The following is a 27,627-nucleotide window of genomic DNA, read 5'->3' on the forward strand; positions in this document are numbered from 1 at the left end:
AAACACAAAGCAAACCACGTAACTTTGTCCTGTCTACATTTTGCACTGTTTTCGAAATTATCAACAATGATACTGTCTTTTTGACCACTGTCTATTCTTAGGACCAGTCCCACCACAACTTCACTAGAAGTACAACTATTGGTGTTCCTTTCTCATTTCTGACATCTTTCAGCTATGCTCTAACAAGATTAGCAGATACTTAATATCTACATACATTCGATGCATGTCCTAAACAAAGTGCAGCCTTATCAAAAAGTTCTGAAATTGTGAATCAAGGCACAGTACAGAAGTTGAAGGATGTAACATCTATAAAGTTAACTATACCTGTTCTCAGCGGAATTATATTTTTTTTTCATTTGACTATAAATCTGGCTTGTCATGACTACTTCCCATAAAAAGCCACGTTCATGTTCAAAAAAGAGCCAACCTTAGAAATTATTAGCTAAATTCTCATATACAGAACAAATTTTAGGTCGGACACCACTAATAATTCAGGATGTCCCTTTGTTTTTATTGAGCACTGAGAAGGCAAACATTCTTACAGTCTTCTTTGGTTATATTTGAGTCCAATACTGGTTCCTTCCAAATACAGAAGATGATACTGACTATTTCTATCTGGCATTATCATAATTCTTTCTCCAAAGAGCCTTCCCAATGATACAACTTCTAAAATTCTATATAATCTTAAAATCTGTCTTGCTCAGTTTGTAACTCTACCACAGGACAATAAATAAAATCATTCAAGGCACAGTACTCCAGAACTCAAAACAGTTCTCTTGAAGTCTGCTGCTGAAAGCTCAAAGATGGGGTCTATTACAAGAATTTCAAGCAAAGTAGACAAAATTAAAAAGTGAAATTTATCTTAATGCCACAAAATAATCCCTATCATGCCTGTACTTCTCCTTATGCTGCCACAGAATGAAAAGATAAATGATTTCCAACTAGAAGAAAAACTATCAAATAAACTGGAAAAAGAATACACTGCAAATTGGTCTTAAACAACAGAATGAAGCACAGCACATACATGTAATAATTCAAAAGCAATTTTCACAGAAAGATACCCATAGGACTTTTATATGAAATTGGTGTCCTGATAGACAGACTGAATCTGAATATCAGGTGAACCCAATTAACCTAATTTGATGCTTGTCCATACTAAGACATTTATTTCAGATGTTACACAAAATCCTTTAGGATACTACACAATAAATGACAAACAGGCTGTAAAGGTTATGACATTAATTTTACTGTCATTCTCATGCTTTAAGCAGACATCAAAACTAAAAATCGCATCCTCTGGGAAAGAACTATCTGAAAGTAATTATAGTACTTATTATCATAACAGTATTAAACTAAACCACTACGACCCTAACTGAATTTATTTTTGGTACTTTTGTTAAAAGAAGAAGGCTTCTCAATGGCAACTGCACCTTATAATGTAGTGAACATTAGTTCAGGTACTGGAAGAAAGCATTAAATCAAATCTTAGTATTTCATATTAAGCTTAATTATGAATTTTGGTCTAAAACTAAGCATGCAGAGAAGTGTTAGTCAAATATTATTACATCATTTCATTTCAAAAGGAAAACATTCAGCTAAAAAGAAAAATTAAAGTTTTGAAAAGACGTTCTTCTGACAGAAGCCCACGAACATCCATTTATATTTCAAAAGCAATTTTATTGACTTAATTTTTCACACCTGTTCTTTCACATACTGTGCCATCTTGTAAATGACAGTGCCATGCAAACATTTCCCAAAATGTAGAAACATTTCAAATGAAACCAAGTTTCCCAAAAAACATGAATGAATCATATCAGCATAACTTCCAGTAAAGTTCGCAAAACCCATTGGTATTTAAAGGCCGAGACAGACTTGAAACACAAGATTGAAACATTGCAGCTATGCAAAAATACTGAGGAAGGTAAAAGTGACAAAGACAGACTAGTGTAACACACAAAAGCATTTGTTCAAGCAAGTATATTTGCCAAAAGCCTGCAGTGCTTGGCTACTTTATAAAATCAAGCACAAGGCATTAAGCCAATTTGTTTAAAAAATAAAAAACCCTGCAAAACCCCAAACCCCAATGACCAAGCAATAGCTGATTTGCATTTCTAAAAACCTGCAAAAAAAATATCTGCATTTCACCATCCAAATCTTTAGTCTCAAAAGTCTGATTTATTCTTACTCAAGGTTTTCTGTTTTAAATAATATTTTCACACTAGGATTCCATCTTACATCAGCAGATCCTCATCCTCCTATTCTATATCCAGAAAAATGCACATAGTCACAAACAACAGCTTTCTTACATTAAAAATTGCATACTGCTTATGCTTCCACACTTAGGTAATTAAGCAGGGAGAAGCGTGTGACCATGGCAGAATTTTTTTGGCTGAGCCCATTAGGTGACTTCAGCACACAGCCAAAAAGAAATAGAAGCCTCATTGCAGCTGGTCACTTTTCCCAGTACAAACCCAGCAGAACCTAAAACCCAGGCTATTTTTAAATTTTTGGTCATCCTATGAGATGGACCAGTCCAAGTGCATTTCCTGAACTTCAAGCCTTACATGCACTGAATGCCACAGTGGCAATCCTGGACAAAAATTCTTCCCCTCATACTCTGTTAGGTGATGTATAGAATGGTTGGCTGGCATGCCCGCACTATGCCCATCTGTCAGAGTGGAACTGTGCCTACACGACAGGTTCTATGCTACTTTCAGTAACATGTTGCTGATAATGAAAGCTTATTTATGAAACAACACAGGGCAACTTCAAGTTTGACTTGAAATTAAAAGCAAATGAAAAGTGATTGCTTTTCATGAGGAGATAAATCTTTTGATATTAACTTCTAAGGTTTTTCAATTCTATGAAAAAAGACTAGCGCGCACACTGCAAGAAATGAGGATGTTCCACACATTTTCTACTATTGCACATAACCCAGCATACAGTCTCAGTACTTCTTGTTTTACAACTCTAAGTATCTCCAAGAGAGCAAATTCAAGGACCTGCAAAAAAATTTATAAAAGCTAAGGTTCTCCAAAGTACACCTGGGAGAAGAGAAGGTTAAGGAGCAATATGGATTCTTCATTTTACAAAGTCTAAATGTATTAAATTGTAGTTGAGCAGTTTTTACAACAATGTATTAAATTGTAGTTGAGCAGTTTTTACAACAATGTATTAAATTGTAGTTGAGCAGTTTTTACAACTGTAAATAATCCCAACTATTTTCCATTTGAGAAAACAACTCCATTCTGAAGAACTAAAAAAAGAAGAGCAAGGAACAGCACAGTTGCTACTATACCTAATATTAGACAATTCGTAGAATGCCAAAAAAACCCATCTTTTTTTTTTCCAAATTTCAAATTTGAAATGACAGATTGTCATTTTGTTTTCCTTAGTAAACACCTTCTCAGTAGTACTGTTTTGAATTCCACAAATTGGAGTCCTGTATAAGTTCCACATCTGTATTAGACATTTTTGCTATTATTCTGTATTAAAAGGTCAAAGCTTCGGATTTTAAAATACAGTCTTGGATCTTACCATTGTGAAAGTAACTGTGAAATGATGAACCAGTACAAATTGCTACATTTTTTTCTGGATTTTAAGGGCAGCTGGAAACAATAATTCTGGAAAATACAAACTACTCATTTAATTTTTATAAGACACTACATGAAATCTATGTTGTTAATAGTTCTTACAATTTAAATTCAAATTCATTCAGTATTTTTACAAAACCCCAGAAAAAGAAACATCTAAAACTCTTACTCGGCAATGACTACTCTAAAATTTATTTCAAAATTCAGACTGTGTAATTCCTTCTATTCCTGTTCCACCTCACCTGCCATGTTATCCTGGTCCTAAACTAAGCATTAATTTATTGCCAGGATCCAGGCTGCTCAGAAGTTTTGCCACGTTTCTCAACAATGCAGTTTTATAAGACAGAATCTATACATCTTACAAATCTGTTAGCAATATGTAATGTCATTCATAGTGGAACTGCAGTACACCATTATGATTTTTAGTTTGCAATGCCTGATTAAATTGTGAGACTTTTTTATTTTGCTGTTGTTCATAATTAATGACCGCTTTTGTCTAATAAGGACAGAACACATTATTTATCTTTCATTATGTATCTGCTGCAGTACATTAGCTTTCTTTCCAGATAAATAATATCACAAATACTAAAGAGAGATTTCATTGCAGTTATATTAAAACCTCATAGCATCAGAGAAACATCTGCAATTGTGTACGCAGCTATTCCCATAATCATTCACGTTGGCAGGGACTGTGCTAGGTCATGCCATCCAACTTCCCGGCTTAAAGCAGGGTCAACACTGGACTTAGGGCTTTGTCCACATGCATCTTGAAACCCTCCAACCTCAACAAATGCCTTTCAAAAATCAAATTATATTTACCACTTGACAACAAAGGATAGCCTGAAAAATCACGGAAACATTGGGTCCATGTACATGGGACAGATGGTTCCAGCAATTCCTGCTGCAATGTTCTTACCACACTACAGATTTAGCTAAAAAGGTACTCAAAAAAACCCTTCCTTGTACATTACTTGCTTTTTTTCCAATCTTCCTCAACTTTGACATTTGAGGAATAAGCTATTACTGGTAGCGTAATGACAATTTTCCGGTGAAAATGAAGTTTTAGCATTCTGTTAATTATCAGTTTAGACTACAGAAATAACCAGCCAGGACTGCAATGCTGAAAGGAAAGCAAGTGTTCTATGTTCTTAATGTGGTAGTCCTAACATATTTTTGAGATATTTAATACCTCAGAACTCACACAATCAAATGTATTTGAATGTCTCAGGTAACACAGCCCCAGAAATTCCATTAATGATTTAAGGATTAAGACAAGAGTATGACACACTTACTTGCACAATCTGACTGACTTAAGTTTGACATGTGGCACTAAAGTCTTCTCAGAATCATAGCTGACCCTTACATTACGTAACGACTAAATAAAAAACAATCAATCCCGCTTAATCACTTCTTCTATTTTGACTATGGTATTTTGGGTTATTTGGACATTAATCTGAATCCCTCAGATAAAACTTACCGTGTCATTCAGGAAGGATTCTGTACAGGGGTTTTATTAGTTTCATAAAGTCTGGGCATGTTGTTAACATTGGACTTAGAAGAAAGCTAGTCAACATAAACAAAAAGCAAGAAGACAAAAAGAAAAATCACTCCAAACTTCACAAAGGGAATTGCCTTTGCAATACTGACTCAAATAATGGAATTATTTCTGACTTCACAGCTGCAAACTTGGGTGTAATACTAAATTTTGCCATGGTGCTAAATAAGTAAAGTGAGCATCATCTACAGTTGTTTCTGTAAGAATTTGTCTTTAGAAGTCTGCTTTCAGTCAGAAAGCTACATTCTGACATCTATAATGTTTGTACAGCAAAATCCCTCATACAAAAAACATACTGCATTTTAAAAAAGTTACTTCAATGTGTCTTATTAACAGACTCAAGCAAAACAAGCATTCAAGAACAGAAAAATAAATGAATGAATAAATAAATAAAAGGAACTTACTATTACATGGCATAAAGGACAAAGCGGGAAGGGAAACCTTCAACTGCCCGATCAAGCAATAAATGATGTAGGCCAATATAGTATTGTATATGTTAATGTAAATTACTATTTTTTTTATCTTCGTATCTTTTTATTTTTTTATATTTTTTATATATACAGGATGTTAAAATTCAAATCGCCTATCAACTAACGACTTTTAAGAGAACATCCCTCACAAGGGGGTTCACCTGTAACACATACATTTCTAAGGCCGAAGGTAAAGAAACAAGGAAGAAAAAAAGGGTATTAGTGCCAAAAAAACCCTAACGCCACCCAATGCCTAAGACCAATCAAAGCAAACTAGATTCTAAAGCCTAATTTCTCTCAACCAAAAAAGCTCTTAATACAAATTATACACTGAAATATTTAGTTTCTTACATTTAAGGAAAAAGACCTAGTTTCTTCAGCTGAACTCAAAAATAACCTGTACATTCTGCAGAATAAGAATTCACAACTGTTGTAAGACACAGCTGGTCCTTGCATATTGCCCTGTACTAAAAAATATACCAGATAACTAATCAGATGTTGTACCAAGAACTTTTTCAACGGGTTTGGGGCTACACTGATTCTGCCCCCAAACTCTGCCTCTAACATTGATAACCTAGACTGTGTTTCAGGGCTAAGGACCTTTTCTTCTGGATAGCTAGACATAGAAAAAATTATTTCATTTTCTTCATCTTCACTCTCACTGATCTGCTCTTCCTACTCCTCCTCCTGCTCTTCCACTGTCCATGCTTGCTTAAGCTGCACATTCTCATGAGTAAGGTGTCTCTGTTCCCCAAGAACTTCAGCATACTCATAAATCTGAGCTTCCAGGAACGCAAGATCTTTATTTCTTTCAGTGTCTCTTTTGCTTCCTTTTGTCTTTAGATTCTTAGCAAACAGGGAAGGATAAAGTGCTTCTAGAGATTTGCCTTTAGTGCTAAAAAGTCTCTGAGCACGCTCTTCCAGAGTCCTGCCACTTAGTCCCAGGGCCAGTAAAGGTGATTTTAACCTGTCCAGTCCCAGGGAGGCCAATTCCTCCCAAGAGGAAAATGCTGAGAGGTCCAGGTGGGCTCCAGCATGAGTGAGAGCTTTTTTAAAGTACACTTTAAGGACACATATACTTGTAAAACCAGAGATGTAACCAGTTGGATTTTCTTAATGATGCTGAACATTGAAAACATTGCCCAACTATGAATTATATCCTGTGTTTCCCAAATATGATCCTATGCACCACAAAGTTGAGAAAGGAATATGTACTTAACAGGTCACACTTAAAAATCCATAAAAATCTAATGACTGGTGTAAGTAACTGAAATCCTATATGACTTCCACATTTACTGCCTCCGAAGCATACAATAAACAGTTCTACACTGAAAGAATCATCAGATATGAAGTTTACAAATTAGAACATAGTCTCACTGAAAGATCCTCCTAAAACACAGAGTTCCAGACTTAGTGCAAAAATGAAAAGGTCACATTTTATATAAATTCTGCCACAGCAAGTACCTTACGTTTTAAAGAACACTGCATAAATTTTATACTTGTCGATAAAAAGAATTCCCAATACACAGTCAAATTTAGCTTGCAAAATTAAGGGCAGTTCAACTTCCACAGCCCAAGTGGACTACAGCTGTAGAACCCTTGTGATAACTGCAGCAAGAGAAGCCATCGCCCAGCTGTGTGCTGAGCACATGCAGAGGAGGCATCCTCCTCCCTCCCTGCTGCTGCTGTGCCCTAACTATTTCATACAAACCCCAGCAGAGAAGTTCAGCTGTTCACCCACATTCTTTGCTCAGTCACATCCCTCTCATTTTCTGGGAAAGGGCTGTTAATGCTTCAATGGATTCTCCTGCACCGAATGTCCCAGTTCCCTGGTTGGGAGCTCCTGGAGATCTGACCCAATTGACAAAGGAACTGCTGGGCCAAAGTGACTGGTATATAATTTAAGAGTGATCAGAACATAACAAAGTATATTTTCTAGACAATCTAATATAAACACATTTCTTAATACCAATTGTAAAATTTAGAGAGAAAAAAATATTCCATAGACTTATCTAGATTTGGTGACATTGTTTGATTGATTAGCATCCAGAAACAACATAAAACAGCAGCTGTTGTTCAAACTGGTATGCCATTCACCACGCAGTAAACAGGACAACATTTGCAAGACATAGTGTATATCCATATTCTATGATTTACTTAAATGATACCTTTTTTGCAGGATTTATTACTGTCAGCGCAAAAACCCTCACACAGATAAACATACAAAAAAGAATAAATCAAAGTCTAACTGCCTTCACTCACTTATCTTGTGGTGTTGTCATTGTGCAAATAGTCCTTGCCGATATAATTTTCATTTTTGTATCCAGCACCCTGTTTGTTGCTTGAAAAATGTGAAATGCATAGAGCTTCAAAGACTATCGGACACGCTTAATGAAGTGTCCTCAAAACATATTCACGGAGAAAAAATGTGAAATAAACATGTCAGAATTATTCCTGGCCACTGTCCAGCAACCAGCTGTGGTGCACAGACTAAGCTAACCCTGGGAACATTCTTCTTCCTCTACGGGCCTCCAGCTTTGCCTTCTGTTCCTAAGGATATTTGTATTCCTAATTCATTCAGTTAAATCTCAAACTAAGCAAGACCAAACTGAATTAGTACTTCAAGAGAAAAACAATTAAGCATGACCAAGCTTTTAAAGTAACTAGGTTTTTGTGGTTTGACACACAGTACTTTCTCATTAATTTCCCATAAAAAAACATGCTGTGGGACACCTATACAGCTTAAGTCATGTCAAGTCTTCAAATTCTAACACTGAAGTTAGAATTCACTTAAGATAATTAAACAACCAAATGTCTATTCTTTTTTAATAGTGGCACAAATTCCTACATGATGGCCAGATTCAAACTTCGGTAGTCATATTCACTGTCTCTAAATTTCAGTGGAATTTTAACTATTTGAGACAACTCTCTCTGTGCATGCTTGAGCAGTAAGAAAGGCCAAGCTCTCCTGGAGTTGCAGCTAGCAAGGGATGGGAAAGGTGACAAGACTTCTTCAAGTATACTGGCAACAAAAAAAAAGGCTAAGGAAAACGTGGGCCTAATGCTTAATGGAGAGGGGGACCAGGTGACAGAAGGCATGGAAAAGGCTGAGGTACTAACATAACGTTACCAACAGTAAATGAGATGCAGTTCAGTAACAGAATACAACCAGACATGTACAAATCCATAGGATCAGAAGGATGTATTCGTGAGTGCTGAGGGAGCTGGTCAGAGCAAGGATGCGCTCTAGCATCTCTTAAAAGTCATGGCATCAAGGGAGATACCCAAAGACTGGAAAATGGCACATAGCACACCCAGCTTCAAGAGAGGCAAGAAAGAGGAACAGGGGAACCACAGGCCAGTCAGCCTAATCTCAGTCCACAGAAAGGTTATGGAGCAAAGCCTCCTTGAAGCCATTTTCAGCTGAGGGACAGGGAGGAGGCTGGGAATAGCCAGCACAGATTTATCCAGGGTAAATCATACCCAACTAACCTAAATACTTCCTGTGAAGAGATGATTAGTCCTGTGGATAAAGTGAGGGCAGTGGGTGTCATTCATCTTGACTTTATGAAGGTCTTTGACACAGTCTCCCATAGTCTTCTCACAGCCAAATTGGTGAGACATGTTCTGGGAAGTGCATGATAAGGTGCATGGGAAAGCAGCTGGACTGTCAGACTAAAAGAGGGTGGTGATCAGTGGTTTAAAGTTCAACTGGCAACCAGTTACCAGTGGTATTGCCTCTGGGATTAATCCTGGGGCAAACACCATTTAACATCTTCATTAATGACCTGGATAATGCAATAGAGTGCATGCCTAGCATGTGTGCAACTGATACAAAATTAGGAGCTGGAGGGCAGGACCTCTGTTCAGAGGGAAACTAGACAGGCTGGAGGAAAGAGCTATCAGGAATATGTGAAACCCAATGAGGGTGAAGGCAAGTGCAAGAGCTGTCCCACAGAGTAACCACACGCAGCAGTTCAAGGTCTGACTTGCCCATTTGGATCAGCATTAATTATGCAATTCTTTAAATCTTCACTGACAGCATACTACTATCTGCCTTCTCAAGGTGCTTGTATTATACTTTCTAAATTTGGGCACATTAGCTCCCCTTCCCCTCTAGCATTCTAGAATTTCTCCACTGTTCCATGATATGTTAAAACTCAAAATTAGTAATTCATATAGCTTCAAAGCTTTTTTTTTTTTTTTTTTAGTATCTGTAGGTGTCAGTGCAGCAGATTTAAAAACATTTAACATTAATAGTTGCTGGTACAGCAATAATATGTTCTTTCCATCACTAATGATGGAGGAGGTGAGATGTAAAAGCATAATCCAGTCTCTTTCTGAATACAGAACATAATATTTATTGAATATTTATGCCTTTTCCTGCACATCAGAAAGTTATCATCCTTGGCCATTATTGGACTTCTATCGTTACTAAGCTTTTGTATCTGTCAAGAACACCCTCTATATTTAAAGAAATCTATTGTACCCTACTGCCCACAGATTTTTATTAATATCTTTACCTCCTTAACCAACTGTCTCCAAGCCACATAGTACTTGCCATCAACAGCTCCCCATTCCTTAAACTGTATTGCTAATTTCACTCCCCTTTTTACCTTGTTTTAACCAAACAAATCATCTTTCTTAAGAGATTAATTGCTCTGGGAGTATCTAAATCAGCAAGCAATTGTCAAGTTAGTCTGATTCTTATGCTCAAGTATTCCTTGTTTTTAAAGTTTACTCTTCTTCTAAAGATTAAAGTAGGAGATACGTGCATGCAGAATTTGTTCTTGGCTCCTAATATGCAAAGTTAGGTCACAAAGTTTTGTTCCTAACACACCTGCACTATTTATTCTACATGCATCAGAAAGAAAACCTGTACAGAATTAACCAGAATAACACGGCTTTTACTCATTAGAAAACTGTCTCATATATATATATACACACACACACACACATACACAAACAAGTATTTTAGAAGCTTTGTAAACTGAGCAGTGGCCACTTGATTTATCAGCACAAACTCCCTGTACATGCAGTGGGCTGAACTCTCCTAACCTTCCCTGACTCAATACAAAATGAGTTTTAAGGGACTACTTTCTAGGATCTGAATTACAACTACAAAAATCCTCCAATGTATTTTGTTAAAACACTGGCACAATAGCACTCTACTTGTCTTCTGAATTGTGAGAACTGTTAAAGGAGACAACAGAATGTTTAATATACAAGACCACAGAAAATTCTGTAAGATTTTGTTGTGACAATTTAGATTTCACAGAGGTCCCCCAGTAAAATGCTCATTAAAAATGTTTTAACATACAAGTTATTTGGGTCCACTAACATTTTCATTACAAAGCTGTGATTTTTTTTTTCTCTCAAAAACTAGCATTTAATAGCAAAAATATACAAGTCTGGACAAAGAACAAGATACCCCCTAAGACTGAGATAAGAGTTTTAATAAGGAAAGAACATTAGTGAATGCATTTCTGTAAAAATTAAAATGAACTCTTCCCTTGCAGTGAAGCAGAAAACCCTGCATATTACTTCTATCACATTCACTTTCTCTCTGTAAAGTCCATTTGCCTTTCACTAATAGTGAAATAACTTAAGATCTGTGTTGTAAACTTTTTATTATTTACATGCATACTGGTGCATGCCAACAACCTGCATCATCATCTGCATCAAACATTCATTCACTCATCCAGCCCAACCACTTTTTTTTTTTTTTTTTTTTTTTTGAGAGCACTGGAAGGGAGCCAGAGAGAGAAAAATTAACAGTGATAACTCCCTTAGACATTTCCTACCTTTCTTTTACAGATATTTCTGATCTGTGTGAATTCACTTACTGCATGCAGGCCTCATGATCCATAGCATGTAAATGTCAATGACCATGCTACAAACCTGAACTGAATTAACCTTAAAATAGAAAGATGTAATGGCAATGACAGTCCTTTAATTAATCTAAAAAAAAAAAAAGGTATTTCCATTCCTGACAGTTATTTTTAAAGATAAATAGGTAACTCATTTTTTTGGTATCTCAGGCTACATGCATACATAATTTGTCAGTATTTGCAAAACCGTCCACTGCAATAGCTAGAATACCTACTGTATTTAAAGATGCTGAAAATCCACAGACTGGAAACCACATTCATTTAATAAGATGGAGGAACGAGCTTTAATTTTCTGAAATGCAAAGTTTTGGATAGGACTTGTAAGAGAAACGTCCAATAAGTAACAAATTTAGACAATATTTATATACATTTAGCTGATCACACAGAAAAAATAAAACTACTTTTAGACCAGATGACAAGAACAGAATTCTTTCTACACAGGAGAAACACATGTATAGTAAAGATGCAGTATATTCCTGTTTCCTAATCCCTTTCAAATTGTGAAATATATTTTGAAGTTCTCTATTTTCATGACTGTCCATCTAAAATCATATAATTAAAAAGCCTTAAACATACAGACAGAACTTAAAAAATGGGGGGTGTACTTCATCTCAAATGTTAAAAATGTGATGCTTCATTGTCTCTTGGCACAGAAAAAAATCCCAGCATATCTATCACTATATTTAATCCACTTTTCCTCATTTGCTAAATAGTAGTATCTAAATGTGGTGAACTAGGCAGTAAAACTGAACATAAACGCAGGAAAAAAACATGCCTGACAGGCTTAGCTAATCTACAGGGCACAGAAAATGTTTTAACTAGTCAGTAACAGCTACAAAAAAGCTATTTTCATCACTGAACTTGCATGCTTTCTGTAAATGGTCAAAAATAACAGACACCTGGGATCTTGTTTGTTACACTACCGTAAACATCAATAAATTGGAAAGAGCAAGGGTGTTTACAGGGGTTTTTCCCCTTCAAAAATCACTGCCTATTTTATTTAGTAAAAATTCTGTGAGCATGTGTAAGCTGAAAGCATGCTTTGTGAACTTTGAAAAGAGATACTTTCAAAAATATATAAATCATCCAGAAACAAAAAAAGGAACTGTTAAGTATTAGGTGTAAGTGGAAAAATTATCACCCCAGTACCCTAATCTTCTTGTTCCTCCTTCCAGAACAAAACAATAGCACCTGCAATTCATTAACAAGTAGGAACACATGCACTGGTTTCAATTATTTCAGATAAACAACAAATCATTTTTTTCTCAGTGGGTATGATTCAGAAACCAAAAAGTTTGTGCACATCACCAGCTCCAGGGCAAGTCTACCAAGTAACTCATTATAGTGGTAGATGTAATCTAACCTGAAATGACTATTTTCAGTGCCAAGTCTTTAATGCACAGTTGTTTTGACAGCTGAGTATTATCTAACTTTAAGCTGCATAAATCATACCCATTTCAGTTTTTAAACGAAAGATGGCAGTTTTACTCAGGATATCTGTTTTTTCTCCTTACAGGCAGTGCTCAAACCAAGAAATTCTGACTGGGTAGTGTAACAGAAGAATAATCTTTGTCTCAAGTAGCAACTACACAGTCTGACAAACTGTTCCATTCCTCTTCTCTTCCTCATACACATTTTTGACAAACTAAGAAATGTGTTTCTATTAACATTTCAAGAACATTTTTGAACTTTTATGCCAAATACTTTCATTTTCAGGCAACAACAGGCAGAAGAGCATTTAATTCTTCTAACACTTGTGTTGTAAAAAACCTATTTCCTACCAAGAACAGGAAACCACAGCTGCATTGCCTAATTTTTCAACATTCCACCCTACTGTATGTTGCCAGTATTTTATAGGAGGGCTTACAGGTTTTGAGAGGGAAAATACAGCCATGATTTAACAGTCTTCCACAGTGACAGGGAAGCTAAAGAAAGAACTGGTCAGGAATGTGAAAGTCGGTGGCAGCCTTACCTGTAGTAGATGGTGAATCTTAAGATCCTGAGAAAAGTAATCAAGACTAATAGCAAAACTGCATCCTGGACTTGAGGAAACATTTCTGTTAATTCAGAAAGCTAGCTGCTGTGACCCCTTTGAAAGGGCCGCCTTGAAACATAAGGGAGCTCTGGAAAACTGGTTGATATTCAGGGTCAACCTCTACAAAGTAAAAGAATGGTCCAGCATTTTGACATGCAGCAGGTGTTGGAAGAAGCCAACACAGATTAACACAGTACTCTGAGCTCCAAGACAAAAGAAGCATACACAAGGTAGAAAAAGCAGCAGCTCTAACAGGAAGAATACAGAACCATTGCCTGGGGGCACGTACATAGAATTAGCAAACCAAAGATCATTTGGAATTGCAACTAGCAAGGGAAGTGAAAGGCCAAGAAAAGTTTCCATAGATACACAAGAGCAAGCTGAGGGAATCGGACACTTCCGCCTATTCTGCACTTAGAAGGCTGTGCTCATGATTGGGTTCCTCACAGACATACTTAAAAGGAGTTCAGCTGTAGGAAGGAAAGCTAAGGTGGGAATCTCACTGCTGTCTTCACCTGCCTAAAACAGGAGAGTGTATGGAATATGATGGCAGACTGTCCTTCAGGCTACAAAAGAGGAGGAACAGGAGGATACAGACAAGTTGCCAAGTGGGAAATCAAGGTATTAGAAAAAAAAAACCATTCACAGTTAAAGTGGTCAAACACTGGAAAAAGGTGTCCAGAGGCTGTGTAGTATCCCTCCATGGAGGTGATCCAGACTCAACCAAACAAGACCTTAGACAACCTCACCTAACTATGAAGGTAGCCCTGTATTAAGCTGGGTATTTGAGCAGATTACCTCCAATAGTCCTTTCCAAAATAATTTTTTGACGATTCCATAATAGGTACCCACAAGAGCATATTACTTTTGGTGCATCCTTTTTCAACTTACTAATTTTGCTTTCCAACATCTATGCTTTTTAAATAAATGATTTAATAACTTTGATATTACTGATTTCTAAAACCTCTTACTGCCTACCATAGTATCCTCACACCTTGTCCCTCTTCATCTCTGGGATTTCTGCTCTGTCTTTCAACCCTCTTTCTCCCTAAATCATCAATATAGAACATCAATAGGAATTAAAATAGGTAAATAAATTCAAGAATAAGTAATAGCAAAAATATGCACATCATGTCAGTAAGCATTAATAAACACACAGGAAGACAGAAGAAATTAAAATGCAGTACATACATAGTCACTTTACAAAGGACTGCCATAATTTAAAGATATTATGCACGCTTAATACTTACCTAAGAATTAAGACTATTGCCAATTCCAATAAAACCATCAGTGTTAATATATTTACATATAAAGATATATGTATGTAATGTGTATGTAAATAATAAGAATCAAAGATGAAATTTAGTCCACAAAAAAGCTGACATGGAATACAAAACTATTTTGAAGTCATAAACTTATCTAAGTAGCCCGCCAAATCCAGTATCTAGAAGAAAGATCCTGAAAGACAGTTGCACAACCAGCATGTGTTCAGAGATTCCCCCATCAGTGGATACATGGCATGGAGGATACAAGAAATCCAAGAAACCTCAGAGAGTCAATCATTCTTTTTGCACACCACTGGTAAACAACATATTGGAGTGTTAATCAACATTTCAGCAGTACTTAATACTTGTTCAAGTCATGCAAGCAAGCCAGGGACATAAAAATTGCCCTTAAAACTCTAGTCAAGAGGCACTCTGACTAAACTTCAGTTTATGAACGCTGAAAGTGAGAAACCACTGCATTTAAAAACAAAGTGTCTGCAGTTCTATGAAATGTGCTATTACACCTGATGTGTGTTAAATTTGTTTACATGTTACTTTTTATAGCCAGTTTCAAACTGAGGCACCTAATCTTTCCTTAGATAAGTGAAATGAATTAATTACTATCAAATCCTAGACATATTTATGCATTTTGTCATAACAGTAATTTACATGTCTTCTCAAAGAGAGAACTTGTAGAACTGAATATAAAAATACAGTTGACTACATTGTCTGAAAGCTTAAAAGCTCACTAATTCAAATTATTCCTTAATTCTACAGCAACTTGTTAAAACCAAAATTACTTTCTCTGCACTACATACACTTCAGATTAGGTCCAGTTCTTCCCTGCATCACAGCTACATGCATCACCTTGCCTCCCGTACATTCGAGACATCTAAATATGAAAGAGTTTTAAGTTAAACCGCCAGAAGATCAACATGCACACACACACAAGATCAACAGCATCAGCTTACATCCTGTAACATGCCTTCTACACAAAAAGCAGGAGGTAATTTGCACAGGATTCTGAAACCATGTACTTTTCATAGAAGAAAATTCATTGCTCATTGTTACTCAGGGTATTTTCCACTGCAAAGGTGAAATTTATAATGGAGAGCCAGGTCAGTTACATTCTAAGCACTTTACAAAGTAAATTTGAAACCGGTTACCTTTAATTACGATATAACCTGTAATTCCTCACTGTCTTCATCTAAGCAGGAACAAAATTAAAGAGAAAGGAAAGATGACCTGTACATCCTATTAGATGGAAAACAGGCTCCAATACAGTTGTACTCACTTTCAACTAAGTCAAAAGAAATTTGTTTTGAAAAAAGCTTTAACTAAAGCACTACCCTGCTGCACCTCATTGCACAGGAAGTCTAGAACACTTGCAATGTGTTCAATGCATTAGGCAAGCCCTCTTCACATGAGCTTTCCTACAAAATCTCAGGTACTTGGAGACCACATGCAGGCCGTGATAAAATGACAATTTAATTTCAAGATATCAGCAGTTATCATCTTCTGTCTGTTAAGCTATAATCACTTGGTGCTTCATGGTGTTGGGGTTTTTTTCCCACATGACTACTGTATAAATACCTTATGCCAGCACCAGATTTCTGTGTGTTGAGTAATATCCCAGGTAAGAACCTCTGGGTTCAACAACAAAAAAACCAGGCATACCTGACAGCCATTTTCCCAATTATATGACAGAGTGTGAAATTAAGAACTGAGTAGCATACTGACCACATTCCAATTATAACTAAGCCATCAAATTCAAGATTTCCTGATACAAACTAAAAAGACATTTTCATTAAAATATATTTTTCCTATCCTTCAACAGCATAGCAGCAGAGTTAACAACATGCACACCAGCTGCTCTAACTTCTATTTATAAAGCACAGGCATTGGTATTGCAAAAGAATTACCCTAAGAAAAGGGCTCAAACTGTTAACATTTATTACCTACACAACATGTTCTTCCAAGTATAATCCCACTGAGCTTAAACACAGTTATGCATTCACAAGACTTCAGTCAGTCAAATACTGGGAAGGCTTCTGAGTATCTCAGTTGCAAGCACGATACCACAGCTAAACAAAACAATTACTTGCAGCCTGAGAATTTCACAAAGCAACCAATTAAATGCATGAGGTAATAAAACTAGGATTATGACAAAAAAAAAAAATTATCTGTAACGGGATAATAAACTAATGAGATTGCTCTTGACTGAAGTATCAAAATACAGGCTACTTCTTGAACCCATGGTGCACAGAACCTCCAGTACAGTACTGTACTGACACTGTCAGTAACAAAAAACCCCCCACACACACCAATGTCAATGTATCAGGACATTACCACTCCTCACACCCTAAAAAAACCCCTGCCACCACCATCTCGCATCTTTCTTGGCACTGTGAGAAAACAGCATAAAGGTCATGGAAAGCAAACTTCACTTGCATTCTTACAGGTGGCTCCCCCAGATTAAAGCTGAAGAGCAGCTGAGCGGTGGCACATAGGACCTTCCAGTGCCTTTGCAGAACAGAACACTTTAGTTCCCACACCTCTGAAGCCAACATTTTTCAGCAGTATGCAGTCACTTCTATTTAAAAAGAAAATAATACCTTGTGTTTACTGCTTTTATACACAAGCTGAAAATCAGAAGAAACACAGCATAATTGAACTACGTGGGAAAGAGAGAACTGAGTAATATCCTCTCAGTTTTTGTAAAATACGCAGCTACTGCAAAGAATTCAAAAGAAAAAAAAAAAACAACCTGGAGGCTCAACTAAGTAGTTCTACATTCAAGCAAGCTTAAAACGATTTGCCAATTATATGGTCAAAAGTAAGAAGCTACAGTCAAAATCTGCCTTTTTTATATCATAACCTATTTTCCAAATGTATTAAGAAAAAATAATCTTTAATGTGAACTTGCAGTCATTCAATCAAGATTCAGCAAATTCTAAACCCACACACTTGATTTGTCATCTATTTGGCTGCTAAATCTGACTGAAAGAGCGATGTGTTACCTTCTTATTATTTTTAAAAAGATTTCTCTTGGGATTGCACAGCAAAGGAATGAGTATGTAGCCTATCTTACACAGGAAGGAGAGATTTTTATCCTTAAAAACAGGAGGTTCGCCCACATGATCACCTGGGACAAACTTGGCTAGTGCAAGCAGGCTAGAAGGTTATAGGAGCCTGGGAATGTTTAACATCAAGAAAGTAATTACAGCCCAGCAAGATCAGAAGGAATTACACAGGAAATGTGAACAGTAACCCTTTCATGCCAAAAAAAATCATGAAAAAGCAAGCTCTTGGCTGCCAAACTATGAGGCTGTACAAACCAATTGCACAATGCAGGAATGGAAAAAACACTATATATTACTAGACTATAAATTCCCAATGATGTGATAAAGCTATACTTCCAAGAAAAGAACAAAACCTCTGGTCTTTCTTCTTGCCATGTATATGCAGTATAATTAAAGCCCAGAAGAAACACGAGAACATTTCAAACACCACGTAAGAATGGTCAGTTGTCTCTTCTGAATTTTTTCTTTTAGTTTTATGCTGACCAGTCAGTCTCCTCCCTAGAAGGTGGTCAAACATCTTGTTCTTATTTAGTCATGGGAAACTCCATTCCAAAATAAACAGTGCATTATCCAAGCAAGAATGCTAACTCTCTCAGTTATCTATTCCATAAAAATGGATCTCCCAAATTCTGAAATAAACCCTATAGTTCAACAGAATGGGCTCAAGCTACCCTATGTATTTGTTGGTGAAACAATTTTATTCTCTAGGGACACAAGGGAATTTGAGTAATTTAACTGTAGTTCAACCTGGTTACAAAGCCTTCAAGTACCATTTTGGAAAGCAAACAGTGATCATATGTGCATGCTCTTTACACAGACCTGGGAACCATTTTAATGAAGCAAGGGACTTTTAGACTTTTTTTAAGCTCCCCACTAAGGCATATTGTAGTCCTTTATATACCTACCAACAGATAACGCTGTGAAGTATTAGCATGTAACCCTGATCAGACAAGATGTGAGCAATATAGCAACAAAACACGACTGGTTTTATTAATTTTTTTATTACAAGTATGATGGGTATATTCTCATTATCATAAACAAAACTAATAAGCTCCCCTAAAATGTGTATTAGAGTATATCTGATCTACCTAGAAAATGAGACAGAAAGATGCTTTTGTGATTAAAAAACTCAATAAATTATTTTCTTTTTTTAAACAACACACTTCTTTAGTTATTCTCAAAATTATGAATCAGAGCAGCAGCATCACGTACTATATTTGCAGTGCACCTCCATACCAGCACTTTAGCTTCTCTTCTTCCACCTTGTCACTCAGATGTTCCCTTCTATCTTCCTTTACTATCACACTTCCTTTTCTCATCTGTTCCGTTGGATTGTTTCCTTTTCCTTACCCTCACATCTAAGGTGGGCCTTTGCCATCACTAACACCACACATGCAACCAACTCCTGCATGACTGAAGCCTACCCAGCTACCTGCTCAGTGGAATCACTGAATAAATAAAATAGAGAAGAAGAAAAAAAAAGGAAAAAAAAAAAAAAAGAGAATAAAATACAGAAGCAGCACATGAAAATTTCAAGCATGGGTATGCAAATAGGGCAGATACAGTACAGTAAAGAAGCAACAATCAACAAGGCCAAAAAGTCATTGCTGACATTATGCCTACACAAGTAACTGTAACTCCCATTCTTCAGGAGATATAAATGAAATATGAAACTATTATATTTTCTATTATTTTACTGAGATGGAGGCTGAAAAGAGACAAGCACCAATGACCTCATTCTGGAGACAAAGGGAAAGTTCCATTTTCTCCTGCACTAAACTTAATCTCACTTCTAAGGGTGGGAGATTTGCAAAAACGAACTGAACTAACTCTCCCAGTCCATACACATTCTTCTGAGATTAAAGTCACTTCTAGATTTGTCTGTCTCCACAGCAATCAAATATTCAACAGTACAATACCCATACAAGATGTTGGCCAAAAGAACTGCAATAGTAGATGAGCCACTATATTTTCTATGGTTATAAACTCAACACAAATCTTTCTGCAGCATGTAACATCTGTTGATCAGACAGAAAAATACTTCTATATTGTTGCAAGATATTCTGTCTTCAATCAACTTGTACACGTAAAGCAAAAACACTCCCAGCGATACTGCTGTTGCTTTTTCAGTGAGTTATGACAGTTCCAATGTGCATAAAACCTTATCCTTTCTTTCAGCAAGACGAACTGACCATTCTGAGGTCTGTTAGAAGCCATAAGCTAACTTCAAGGACTCTTACCATGCAAATGAATTGATGGCAACAGCACTGGGAAGTGTTTCCCTTACCTTCCAAGTGTAGGCAACGTGTCAGAAGCTGAGCATTCCTTTCATTACATAAATGTGTAACTGATACATCTGGGGGACCCTGAAGCAGCAGTGGCTTATGACAGCGTGCAACGCTAATACAAGATTCCTTTGCAAATCAACAACATTTTCCACCTGTCCACATCTACTCTTTACAGAACATCTTCAGAATTTATATCTGAAAACCAGTAATGTACCACTAGTAGTAATGTTTTTTAATGGAGAGATTAGTAGCATTCATCTTATTTCCAGGAAGAAATACAATTAACTTTAAAAACCTGAACATAAAGAATGTCATGTTCTCCGTCTGTGAACCCACTTTATAATGAAAAGGTGAATTACAAAGATACAAGCTTTGAAAATTATTATTTCTAAATAAAATTGTTTGTAATACAACTAGATTTCAACAGAAAATTAAAACTTCCTCTTTTGGGGGCATATACAGTCAGTCAACTTGTGTGTTAATATTCCCACCCAGTCTCTTCCTAACTGCAAGTATATACGTTAAACATTTTCTCCTTCCCAATATAAAGCAGGTCTCTAAATATAACTGCCAAAGACTGAATTATCAGGTAACTATACCATTCACAGACGAGCACCGGAGAGAGACTGCTAAAGGAAACCTGAAATTCTTCTTTGTAAATAACTTCCAAGAAAGCGTGCATGGTTATTCTGTGCTGACCAGTACTAACCTATACATTTTTATTAAATTTTAACTATTAATAAACACTTTGGAAATGGTCTTTCTAGTGTTTCATGTATGAAATGTTATAAACTGACAATTCAAGTAAACCATTTTCATTATTGAACTGCACACATTTTAAGATATAATTTCACTTACACAAAAAAAAGGCTTACACTGTCAAAGACTATTATTTCTTCCAACACCAAAGTCTCCCAGAGTTAAATAAGACCTGGGATACTCTGCCTGTCCTAATTCCCTGGTAAGACAGGGCAGCTGCAATAGCATATTGGTATAGTCCACCATTCAAACGATGATGATGATTCTATTTTTTACTTTTTGTTTTCTAGGGGGAAGATGCTTTTCAAATTATTAGATACTGCCATCAAGACATTATTCTGTTTCCTTGGCTTGCATTTTTGATGGTCCAATTAAAGCCCATTACTTTACAACTTCGATAATCAACATTTGATTGTTCTTGACTTTTTTGGGTTTTTTCTGAAATGAACAGCTTTCCTGAAACAGGAAGAGACATATGCAGAACAAATCAGTTCTATAGTCACAAGTTTCCATCAACTTATTTAGCAGTATTCTTACTCTAAGGAATCTTTCTGCTTCTCAAAAGTTGATCAGCTAAATCTTTCAAAAATATCTGCATTTCTGTAAGTGCAGTTTGATTTTAACAACAAACAAAAATTTGCTCTGCTTTAATGAAAACATGAAAATAAGCTTTTGTGTCTCAAAACTGAAAAAATATTCACATTCCAGTGAATATCAATATTATATACCAAGTGTCTGAAGATTTTTAGATCCAAAAACACCTTTAAAAGATTTCAAAACTTTTACAGGGAATTGGACCAATTACACCTTAATAATATCCCAAACCAGCTCTCCTTGCAATACACAGCTACCTTCACAGCATGCTAGTACATAAATGCAGGTTTAAAACTTTCACGAAAACATGGAAACAATACCTAAAACTGGTATGATCCTTGCAGATCTTGATATAGCCTAAATGGAATGTACAGTTTCATGCTTCTTTTAAAGTGAAATCTTACCATGTGAAAGAAACCTTACAAATACTTATGATTAAATTACCTATAATAAAGTCTTTAAATACTGAGTCCATAATTTATCAGTTTTTCTAAATATTTTTTGTGTGGCCACAAAGCCTTTCAGACACCACAGTAAACAAACGAATTTGAAAGCCAGGTGAAATATACCTGGAAGAAATTAAGTACAAGACAGATATAAATGATGCTATCAAACACACCAAACTCTGTTACAGTTTCAGCATCCCACCTTAAGAAAAAGAACATGCCCTAAACTGGTCAGAAGTGCAAAATCCCGCACTGGACTGGACTTACTCACTGTCTGAATAACTCTCACAGCAGCTGTTGATTAAACCTGGCTTCCTTTACATTTAGGAAATCAAAAAGGCTTCACTCAATCCTCTTGGAGCAGCTCTGACCACAATTATTTCCAGGCTTGTCGCTTTCAAGCCACTGAAATGAGCTACCTAACCAAGAAACTCATCATGCTACAGCTAACAGGCAAGCTAGTTTGTCATGTTTTATTTTAGCAGTGCATTTACATTGTTCCATCACAAAAAATACGGGAAGATTTATTCTCAAATCGGAACAGCATACTCCAGTCATGACTTTGTAAGCCCTGAGAACAGAGCACATACATTACATATCTTACAAATGTGATGCTTTTGACAACTTATCCCAGTACACTAGTTATGAAAAAAAATTTCAGGCTTTTCCCATGATATTCGGATTAAGTGCACAGTAAGATATATTCTATTTCAAATCCTGTCTCTCCAGAAAATGAGCTACTACAATCACCACTAGAATAGGAAGACCTAAAGCAGGAGGCAACATGGTTTTCTGAAACACTAACAGAAGATTAAGGAACATCGTCTCAAGGAAAAGCAGAACATCTGTCCTCTCCTCCAGATTATTGCATAAATAACACTTTTTCATCACAGGAAAAAAAAACAAACCACCAAAACAAAGTATTAAGTACATCATTACACATATAAGACAACAGATAAACTGGCACAACTTTCACATATAGCAACCTGCAATCAAAACTACTACAAATTACATCACATTTATGTTTTTATAATCTAAAAACTACACAGTGGCAATATATATTCTTGAAGTGCAGGTAGATGATGAGTGAAAAAAAAAGATGTGAGAAAGATAAACACGTAATCATTCCACTAACTAAAAAATTACACAAGGTGTTTTCAGAAATGGCCCCTTTATCAAGGTAAAAATACTTCCAGCCTTAAAATATGAAAAGCAGCCACTAACTTTTGAAGCATTCTGCTCATTACAAAAGTGAAAAGAAATAAACCAAAGCAACAAACTTCTCCAGGATTGCACATACATCTGGCACCCACCTGCTTATGCAAAGACTGGCAACATGTAAAGGTGCCTTTTAAATGCGTATTTCTCAAATACCAACAATCCCTGAATAGCAAAGCTTACTTTTTAGCTGTTCCAACCCTAAATAATGTTTAAATGTTGACCATTATTTTAGGCTTATCATCCCTAACAAGAGTACTTCTCAGTTATTGAAGTTTTTCTGCCTTGACAGAGGAATTCCATTTTTAAGAATCATACAGAAAAAATGTTTCGGTATAAATTGTGGCTATTCTAAGCCAGGAAAATGTCCCACAGGTCACTAAGCTACCATCTTTCAGGCAAGTTCTCCATAATTAAGGAATCAATTATAATTTCACAGGCATATTTTATTTTATAAATAAACTCTGCTTCCACAATTTGATCTGTGGGAAAGAATGCCTGCGTCAATGCACCAGCCCTTGCAACATGGCAAGTTTTGAATTGAATGCCAACTCTAGATGTTATAATATGGATTCTAGCAGGGAAAAAAAAGGAGGAAGATTTCCCCCTCACCCACCAAATTCCCATAAGCCTTCCAATTTTTTTTTATTCCTGCCACAGCACCTCCCTGACATCTGCTCTTTGCTGTTCTAGAGCCAAATACAACAAATTTAAGTCAATCTGTTGCTAAACACACCAAAAGTGAAAACTGCAGCCTCCATTAAATAGAGTAAAAAGGGCATTTCAGTGGGAATGAGCAAAAGCTGATTCTGTAGTCTTTTTCTGCTGAACACTGCTTTTGATGCTTTTATCACAGTTTTCAATTTGAGTTTGATAGAGACTGAAAGCAAACAGTTTCTAGGACTTGAACCATGCCAAGAGCAAAGACTGGCAGAGCGTCAAGCATGCTCATTTAATTAAGATACCCCCACTGCTATTTTTTATGACTTCTTACATACTTGCTGGAAGTTGGCTGGATGAAACAGAAGGCCACTGTTAGCTCATCTCACTCTCCCTAAATATTCCATCACTTTAGGTACAGAACAAACTTGTGTACTAACTTGGATTAAATTACTCAGGAACACCTACTTAATGCATGAGCCCAGGCAACAGAAAAATCAAAAGCTGAACAGAACAGTGGCAAGTCACAAAAACAACTGCCCTATATAATTTATTTCCAAGTTGATGAGGACCCTGATGTTACTCCTCAAAAATTCTTCCTCAATGTCTCCACTTACAATAAAACCCAAGTAAAACAGTAGATACTACCAAGAGCACTAAACGTACTACCTAGAGTGTATTTCAGGTAGATATAACCTAACACAGGGACTGAGAGCAAACAAATTAGCGATGCATTGTAACCATTTCTCATGTAAACAAACTATGGCAAACTTTCTTCCTTTACTCCCACCATCAAGACACAGGTTTTAGATGAGCTTTATTAAAACTTACTGGAAAAGAAGAATCTTGTAATTGACAAAAAGATGAGAGATTAAATTATTTCAGGAAAAAAGGTAACCTGAGCCTATGTAAATATTCTTGCACTCTAAATTATCCAGTTTCTATTACAATTTTTCCCAATTAAAATTAGCCCTAGACAGCAGAGCTCGGTCTTACCAATTTATTAAGAAATATATCCTTTCTCAAGTTCCCTTTCTCAGTTTACCACCCTAATTTCACAGAATGCCCCCTTACTCTTACAGCATGAACCAACAGAACAAAAGCTCTTGAATTACTTTCCTCAAACCATTCATCATTCTGTGTACTTGTGTTATACTTCATCATATTCATTGTCTTTCAAAGGCTAAACAATCTAATATTTATTTTCCAATTTTTCTTTATACAAGCAAATTTCCATCCCTGCAGATCACTCTTTTAGCTTTTTTTCTTAATCTCCTCTACTCTACACCATCCCTTTTGAGGAGGCAATCTGCACCACATACACTGTGACAGCATGCTATATTGATACGCAAGATACTGACTTTTACTATAGCATTTTATTCCCCATGCTATTCTCCATCACACTTTGTTTACTCAGACTGCAAGTACAAACACAGGTATCAGAAGTTAAGAGAGCTCTCAGAAGTAAGACTCTGAGACACATAGCCCCCTAACTCTGAATATGTGACACTATGAACATGTGAAGACTTATCATTTTGGGCCAGGTAGTCTTTGTTTTCTATCCTTCCACATAATTTTCTCCTCATATCTCACCCACTACAGTCTGCAAATCTTCATCATATGCCCATCAAGGTACCTTCCCAGAAAAAAAATCACTGGTTTACATGAGAACATAAACACAGAATAAGCAAGTGTAACTGCCCTAAACTGCAGATCATGTGGACTTTTCACCTCTAGGCCTCCTATGAGGCACCAAGCATGCTTCAGTACAAGAACAAATTCGTAATGTAATACAGCAGACCTGCCCTTTGAAAAATTAAGACTTTAGCAGAAAATGCAACAAGTGTATATATGGAAGACAACATTCTACATTCCACTAACCCTACCAGAACTGCAGAAAATATATAATATCCCTGAATTAACTTACTGAAATACCATAAAACACAACAGATACCGTATTGACTCTTAAGGGGTACACATGCAGTCAAAACTAGACAAAGTTTCCGTGAAAAAGGTGCATTCTGAGATCTGAAATCACAGCTGCCTATTGTTATTTTTATCTGAAAGCTTAAAAACCAAGAGAATCAAAAGTCTAAGATTTTTTTTTCTTGATCATAAACAGTATTGTAAAGTTTGCTCAATACTACCATTTAAGGAAAAACACAATAGTGTGATTGACCCAACTCTCTGTGCTTAAAACACTCTGCTAAAAGAACAAACTATTTGTGAAAATAACAAAAAACAGCTGAAGGCATCTGGGTGGTCTCAGTTTCAGCCCTGTAATAACAGAACAATCCCTTCTTTCTAAATCTAATGATAATTTGTTTTCCTTCTTCAGTAAAGCCTAAAAATGTGTTGATGACAAAAGCAATAAAACCCACAGAACATGCATATTAATAATTTAGGACATTTTACTAGTAGACTTATAACTTCAAAGTGCTTGATTCACCATGCACAAAGTATGCTTATATACAGAACAGAACTATGCCAGTTTTAATAGAATGATCCTTTTTGATTCCCTAACAGTATTTTGGGGGTTCATGTATTTCTACCTTTAGGACAGTGCATACAATTAGTGGTGACTGATGTTGGACTGAATGCCTGCATTTAAACTTTATCGCCTTGCTTCCTAAAACCATGGATCCACCTTAATTCTTCACCACCTGTTCTGTTTTGAGTGAGCTGAGCAACATCAAGAATTGTCAAAAGCTTATGTCTTAGTGTATGTAGCACTACATCACTGAAACAGCAGCCTGATAGAAATCTGAGATTACAAGCACTCACAGAAAATTGACAGACTGTAACCTCACTTAGGGAGGCTAAAAACCCCATCAAAATTAAGATTTTTATCATTACTATTTAAAATCAATGAAATGCAGAAGACTGAAGTGTGCTCAAAACTAGACAAATAAGTAACAGGAACATGCCTATTTTCTATGGTTCATCCAAAAGAACCACAAACATATATATAAAAAGTGAAGTGGCGAAGACACATGTATACAACATAAATTACATCAGTCTAAGATGTGATTTGTCACCATGCGTCACTTTCAGAATGTCATCCCTAGAGAAAGGTCCTTAGAAGAGAAGAAAGAATCCCTTGAAATTGTCCCTTACAACAGATGAATAAAGCACCAAAAAAGTAAAACACCACCTTTTAAAGGTTTGTTTAGTTTGGTTTCTGCTTTTAGGTGGGGTAAAACCATTAAATACTTCCTATAGACATTTCAGCCTTCAGTTACTGATGACACAGGGCTTCATGCAGAAGACACTGAAACATTGCTCTGACTGATTTGCCAGCCAAAATCAAAGTGCAAAAATTCTCCATGAAACTGTTAACTTAGAAGATACCAAAGCAATTTCAGTGGTAAGTCCTAGTAAGTCTGCCAGGAGTGGTTTCTCTCCCTCACAATCCCTATACGTATCAAATTTTCTCAGCTGCTTTTCCATCTCTTTTGCACCTGATTCTCCCAGGAAATACCCAAACAAGCCACAGGAATACCCAGCCTCCCTGCCTCTGCAGTGACTTGCTGTAACAGAGGTATTTCCGCAGGGCTGGGATAGTCCAGCTCTGAAGCTTATCTCAGCACAAGACGACTTCTTGGCATTAACCATGATATTTTTCCTAAACCAACAATCTTGGGCTCAGACTTCCTGAAAAGCAATAAAGGGCTAAGCCACAGAATGAAACAGCAGGACACATATACAGAAATTAATATCCTATAGCAGCCTCTAAAAAGTCCAACTTTAAAAAAATATATGTTAACTAC

At 36.3% G+C, this 27,627-nt stretch overlaps 1 protein-coding gene across 9 annotated transcripts in view; it reads right to left on the reverse strand.

Moving 5' to 3' along the window:
* Positions 1–27,627, reverse strand: part of ZNF438 (zinc finger protein 438) — a 57,753-nt gene that overhangs the window by 25,383 nt on the left and 4,743 nt on the right. Inside the window, exon 4 of one of the 9 annotated variants that reach the window (XM_055803632.1) lies at positions 11,725–11,801. The exons of the other annotated variants lie outside the window; for them this stretch is intronic. The gene's annotated coding sequence lies outside the window, so the exon portion shown is untranslated. The remainder of the gene's footprint in view (positions 1–11,724; positions 11,802–27,627) is intronic. 9 annotated transcript variants of the gene reach the window in all.

Source organism: Falco peregrinus, chromosome 5 (assembly GCF_023634155.1).
Source record: "Falco peregrinus isolate bFalPer1 chromosome 5, bFalPer1.pri, whole genome shotgun sequence".
NCBI classification, from domain to species: Eukaryota; Metazoa; Chordata; class Aves; order Falconiformes; family Falconidae; genus Falco; species Falco peregrinus.